This window comes from Zalophus californianus, chromosome 9 (assembly GCF_009762305.2).
Source record: "Zalophus californianus isolate mZalCal1 chromosome 9, mZalCal1.pri.v2, whole genome shotgun sequence".
NCBI lineage: Eukaryota > Metazoa > Chordata > Mammalia > Carnivora > Otariidae > Zalophus > Zalophus californianus.
The window spans coordinates 23,781,761-23,788,563 of NC_045603.1; the positions used below are offsets into that span (position 1 = coordinate 23,781,761).

The 6,803-nt window shown below is 38.0% G+C and overlaps 1 long non-coding RNA gene across 1 annotated transcript; it reads right to left on the reverse strand.

Annotated features, from left to right (window-relative positions):
• Positions 1-4,347: 4,347 nt before the first annotated feature.
• Positions 4,348-6,577, reverse strand: LOC113922707. Its single transcript, XR_003520046.1, has 4 exons — positions 6,449-6,577; positions 5,743-5,851; positions 5,050-5,246; positions 4,348-4,526 (listed from the first exon to the last, which is right to left on the reverse strand). It is a non-coding gene; the product is annotated as an uncharacterized LOC113922707 (long non-coding RNA).
• Between the last annotated feature and the right edge of the window lie 226 nt (positions 6,578-6,803).

Below are 6,803 nucleotides of genomic sequence, written 5' to 3' on the forward strand. Positions count from 1 at the left end.
TAAAACCTGGCAACGCTGAAGGCAGATATTGCCTTTTCACGATGTTGTCTAAGATTAGCCATCATTCTTTGACTAATGCAGCATACAGAAAAATTGTGTAAATTGGGTGCGTATCTGCACAGACACGCAATAAGTAAGAAGAATACTAAAGATCACTGCTAATGTTTATTGACCTCCTTCCATATGCCAAGCACTGTGCTTTCTACTCGTTATTCCATGTAATCTTTATAGCAACCCATTGGGGGTGGGTCTGATTACTTTCCTCATTTTATAGCTGAAGAAGCAGGATTAGAAACTGTTTACACAGCTAGTAAGCAGTACAGCAGGAATTCAAACCAGTCAATCCAATTCCAGTTTAACTGCTACATTTATGCACTGAACTTAAGCTTCAATGTTTTCATGGTATGATGCAGACACACACATGCATCAATCAATACTGCAGACCCTACAGCAGAGAAGTCAGAGTCCCTATCCACTGAGTTTTTAATCTCCTGGTTTAACACATACCAAGTACATCAAAATTAGACAAGGAAAAAAATGCAGCAGTTTATCTTCAGAAAAGATGGGAAACAAGGAGATTAAGAGTGAACATGGGGGGGAGGTCATGCTTTAGGTGGGGAAATGGGAAATGAAGAATTTTCTGTTTCTCTGAAAAACAAAGTAGAAAGGTAACCTTCTCAAGCATGAAGGAATTCCTTTAAGTTCAACAAAAATTTACAGACTTGTTGGGGCATTCTGCTAAATTCTGACAATGATCATCTAAAATATCTGGGTGGAAAAGTGTGCCTAGTATCAAGGAGTTACAGTAATTTACAATTCACATAGCTATTGCCAATTCATCTGTTTCACACCCCTGTGTATCTCTATTCTGTGCTTTTCAGACTTGACTAAAAGTGTCTGGGACATGTGATGGTGTTGGGGGAGGGGGAGAAAAAGTACCTGGCACATAGCAGAAGCTCAATAAACGTTCTTTGAAAGAATCATGAAAGGGCAAACATGGCTCACTCATCTCAAATATCAGATGTACTCAACAGTAAGCAAATTATAACTTTTTCTTTAATGAAACAATCATAATATATACTGAAATGGAATGTAAAATGTGAGCAAATTTCTTCAAATTAAAAATGGACTTGCTTTGGTACCTGTTTAGAGTAACACCTACACACCCAGACTCTTAGGGCGTCCTTGTGGTTTCCCCTCCAGCATTTTTCACTTGGCTGAAAAATGTGTACAAGGAGTATATGCATGCAAATATGCGTGTGCACGTATTTAACCCAGACCATGGACCACTGCCTTTCGTATTTAAAAATGAATCCATTTAAAGGAACTGCTATCTTTTTGTCATGTTAGAGAGAAATGGTACATCATTCTTTTTAGCTTATTAAGATAGTGTATTGGGCCCCTGAGAACCACAGTAGCTGAAGGGTAACCGCCTCCTTCCCTCACGCCTCCCCACAACCAATATTCTATGATTCATATCTCATGCGGTTATTTGAATGATAAACAAAAGAAGGGCATTTTATTCTCCAGCATTTTTCATTTAACAAATTAGAAAAGAAACACACATACAAAAATCATCCCCCACCCTTTTCCCCCCAACCATGACTATCCTGGGAAAGAGTTTGGAAACCAGAAAGCACCAAGTAAACAGAAGTGGGACCTCATGCTACTGGACATCCAGAAGGCCATTTGGTGCACCAAGGTGCAGTGGAGGTCAGCTGCGCCGAGTGCCTGGAAGGATATGGCCTTATCCATGGCACCGTCACTTTAGTCAAGGAAGCACACGGTAACTTTGAAAGAGTTTGAACTTACTGGTCCTGAACTCTTCTTTACAAAACAAATGAGTAGCTGAGATTCCTCATGGCCCCCAAGAGACATTTATAAATAGGAAATCTTTGTCAAGTTGAAGCCTAATGGCTAAAGAATTTGTCTAACTGCTAAACTAGAAGGGACCTCATACTCTTGAAAAGATTCCAGGTACAGTCGTGGTGTGGGCATCCATGGCCTTTCATCATTCTTTTATTTGTTTGTTTTTGGGGTGTTTTTTTTTTTTTTTTGCTAAAACTTCAAAGACAAAGTTATTTAATTTTTCCACTGCACCTTCTATTAACTTCTGATAAGAAATATCCATAGGACAGTCATAGAACATAAAACAAACAAGGGTTCTACTCCGTGGTAAGATGGTGCATGTACAGGCTCTAACTATAATGAAAGAGGCTCTGTAAGATTTAGCTCAATATATGCACGTGGGCACCAGCTGGGGAGCATGCCGATTTATTCATAAAATGAGCTATGATAGTATCACAATAATCTAACACATCTCAGAACTTTTCGTCTTCCTGCCTTACAAGTATATTACGTTCATCCCTCCTAGACAACTCTTGTATAGTGCTCTCAAGCTTCCTTAAGTATATATTCAGTATGAATGCAAACTGGTATTATTCATCCCAATTTCACCACTCACAAGGAAACCCCTCCAATGAGACCACTCCACAGTCTGCTGCTCCTCAGACAGAAGGTGGACGCCTCTCCTCACTCTGTCAGTTCCCTAAGCTCTCATCTGAGAAAAAGGCATCCAGCATGGCAGAATGACAGTTCAAAAGGTCAAGGATCACTACAGTGATGTGCTTTAGGATATTTGCTTGATTAAGTGAGCTTCATAAAAATATCTAAGGAGGTGTATACTTACCACTTAGGAAATAGTAATCAAATTAACAGAACAAAATAAAATCAGTTCTCAAGTTCCTGTTCTTCTAGAAGCAAACAATGACATGCAACATGTATCCTTTGAGGAACTTCACATATACCTCAGTTTTATGGGAATTTTCACCCTGTACATGTAGTTTTTGCTAACCCGGGAAGTACTATTAAAGCTATTTGAAATTCTCCCACTGCACCATATTTAGGCAGTAGTAAGAAGTAGCCCAATAACATGCTGGGTCGAGGGGGGACACCAATTTGGGTTGACAAAATCCACCATCGTTAATCCTCGAAAGTGAACTTTCTGCATCCTATAATCAGGAGTTGCTGGGCATTTGATTAAATACTCTATGCATTTGGTCCCCAACCTCCCTTTTGTCTCTCCCCCCAGCTGGCAAACAAGAGAATTTAGAACACAAGAACCTAAAGAAACAAAGTGTGACTTTACTACGGAAATGCTTTTACCTGCCTTGCCTGCTGTGAACGAAATGGGCTGGGCTTTCAAAATGTTAGTCAGCTTAACTCCCAGTTGGTGGCATTGGAAAAATGTAGCCATACAGTCTTATTGCTCTGTTTCTGTTCTTTAACTGCCAACTGGAATACAATGCATGAGTCGAAGGGGAACAAAAGAGAGATGGATCCAGAAAGAACATGAAGAATGACAACAAAGCAAGCAAAGAAAATGATAATGAGTCAAAGACACTGTGCTCGCCAAAGTTAGCATCCCAGACTATTTTCACATTGAAGATAATTATGCTTCCATTAATTGCCACTTTTCCCCTGAAAAATTCATGATATTTTACAAACTACACATTATCTAGTGAAATTCATCTTTGCAACATTTTAGGAAAAGTCATCCCATGAGCTTAACCCAAAGAGAGAATGTCTAGAGTCATGTTGCTCAGACATGGACAAGATATATTTTACGTATTGAAGGGGATTTTGGTATAAACAGAATGGGCAGTGATATTGAAAACACTAATATTTTTGAACTACAAAGTGAGCACCTGGCCACTTTGATGGATTACAGGATAGGTACCAAATAAAGAGGAATAGATAATTGTGTATCTACCGGCACCTGGAACTGTCCATATGTCCAGTTCCTCCATCACTCTCCATGGTCTTTTGTACTTTTTTTCCTTCTCAGGCAGATGTTAAAGTATTACCACAGTAAACACAAGGCTGGCACTTACCATGAAATCTTTATTTCCCATTTTTAGCTCTAGAAAACTTCCAAGTATGCCATTGTCTTTGGTTTGTGCACATTTAAGAATTCACACAACAAAAGTTAAAACCCCCAAGGGTTAGAAAATAGTATGCCTTTTCCCCCCCAGAAGAATGATAATATTCGTAATTTATTTTTATGTAAGTATGCCATCTGATATACTGAGTTACAATTTTCCAAGCTGAGAAGAATAGAAAAACAGTCACAATAATGTAATTTATACATAAACAAAATACCTTATTAAATGGCCTAGCTTTCAATGTCTCAAATTGGTCACAGTTTAGAAAGTGCATATAAAGCTTTATATTACAGATTTCTGTGTCAAAGTGATGAATGCAAACTTTCTTGAGGGCTGGGATAATGCTAAATAAAATCAAATGTAATCTTATTTTATGGGACATGATAAAATCTTACCTCCTCAGATGGAACATCCAGAATGTCACATTTTCCCTGCGATTTTATTAATAAAGCAGCAGCTTTCTAATAGACAGTTCTTCCTACACAACCTTGTCTTTCTGGGTAGTCAGAGTCAGGGTATTAACTAGGTGATCCAAAGTTAGAATACAAATTACAAACAATTTTTGTTGTTGTTTCAGCCAGTCTGAAAGTTCAGGAAAAGGAAAAAAATGAAGAATTTTCTACTGGACAGCTATTAAGATAATTCTATACATTACCATGAACTTGCTAGCATTTTACATTTTAACTTTCTTATAATCAGTTTTTGATCCCCAAAGTATTAAAAGTTAAATTATATGTACCCCCACCCCAGACATAGTCAAGTGGTAATTTGGCAATTTTCTCCTTTAAGACATGAATTATCTTCCTTGATCATCTGCCCTGCTCAAATTCATTATAAAAATGACCAATTTACCACCCTACTTCACATGAGGAAAAGACAATACTACAGAATGTGGGTCCCAGGATAGAGCAACCAAATGCTACCTGGGGACAGATGAGCATGACGGAGAGCGTATTAGTAACTTAAATTTTCCAATCGTTTGTTAGTTTATAAAACAATTGCTAGACTTGCCATTATGAGTTCCAAAAACATACACTTGGAAGCATGAGCCATTAGCATATGTCATTTTCTACTGGCAGAAGCCAGCTCACAATAAATCTCTTACCTTGTAGAGAGATGGAACAGCACAGGGCTCATAATAGGATGAGTGATGCATGAAATGTTCTTCAGCTCACTTCCCCTGGGATTTATACTTCCAAACCTAGGAACACCGTTTGCCTGAATGGATGGAATGCTAAGCAATGTGATAAAACAACCAATGTGTCATGGATAGCTTTTCAACTTTTCGAAATCTAGGAGAACCTGTGAAATCAGTAAACAAGTAAGCAAGTATGTGTCTAAAAATTACGGCACAAATTAGCTGGAAAAACACACAGTTCAAATAAGGAAGATTAGCAGTGAGCCCCTATTTTTAAGGAAGACTGTGTAAATAATACGCTTTTTCTTAGAAGCTGAAGGACTGTTTATGGGGTTTAAGAGCGCGGTTGTTTTATATTGTACAAAGAAATCACTGGATCTTAATTTACAGACAAAATGTTGGTTAAATAGTCAGATTGCTTTCAAAAGCACTCAAAGGAATAAAGAAAAAGGTGAAACTAAGAAAAATTTGTGAGCAAAATCTTATAGGCTCAAATTCTCATTCCGTTTCCTCATTTAATTTTTTTTTGAAAAAAAAATTGTCACTAACTTTTTTAAAGGCATAGTTTCAGATCAGACTCGTTTCCAATCTAAATTTAGCCTCCATTCCTTGTGTCATATTTCTTCAGGCATGAGAAGGAAAATCAATGCCCCTACTCACCTTTGGAAGAATTTCACTGCCAAGTCTCCATGGTTCTATGGGATCCAATAATCCGTGGCTCAGTATTGATTTTTCTATGACACCTGTAGAAACAGCCTCTCCTTCCTTTCTAACAAAATATAGCAACAAGAATTGTGTAGTTTCTGAATGAATTAAACAGAGGCTATTAAGTACAACTTCATTCTGCAAGAAAACGTGGGCTGTATTTTCTAAAAAATGTTACATTTGCTTGATATTTCTGAGCCATTTAACAACTTTTTAAAGATAATGTGAACACATACTTTTAAAGATAATTTGAACGTAATTTCCTCAGGTATGTTGTAGCTAACTCGTGGATTATAAATAGCACTTATTTTTCTAAGGAAATCGACAAATGGTAAAAGACAAATTGGTAAACTTCAATCCCCAGTTTTAAAATATCTCCAAAATCAAAACCCCTTTTGCCTATGAAAAACCACATCATGCCTTTAACACCTAAAGTTCTGACAAAATAGAGGATGACCCTTTCAAGCAGCAGAGTAGAGTGGATCAAGCCCTAGGAGAGAGAGTATGTTAAACTTTGGGGTGTATTTTATGGCATGAAAAGAGTTGGAAGATCAGGCAAGGGCCACCAACCTTCCTACTTTCCTTGAAAAACATAAATGCAAAAGCCAAACTAAACCAACCCCAAATCCGAGAAGTCGTGTTTCCAGCATTCTTCACACACCTGATTTACACCTCAAAGGTATGTGTCTCCCCCTGGGCAGACTTCTTTGTGCATGTCTGAATGTATTCCCCACAGCTATCCCGCATGCTGAGTGGAGTCACTATAGTTGGCAACCCACTCCATCACTCACTCCATCAGCCTGAGAATCTGCAAAATAAAAATGCAGTGTTAAAAAAAAATTCCTCTTACATTTGCTTTTCCCAGTAAAATCCTAGAGGAGAAAACACAAAGCAGGTTGTTTCTTACAATATATGTGACATCTTGGTTAAAAGTGACACGGCCACGTTGCACTCTGACAGGCTGAGTGTTAAGATCTGACAGATATAAGCCCACAAGAACAACCTTCCTGCCACAT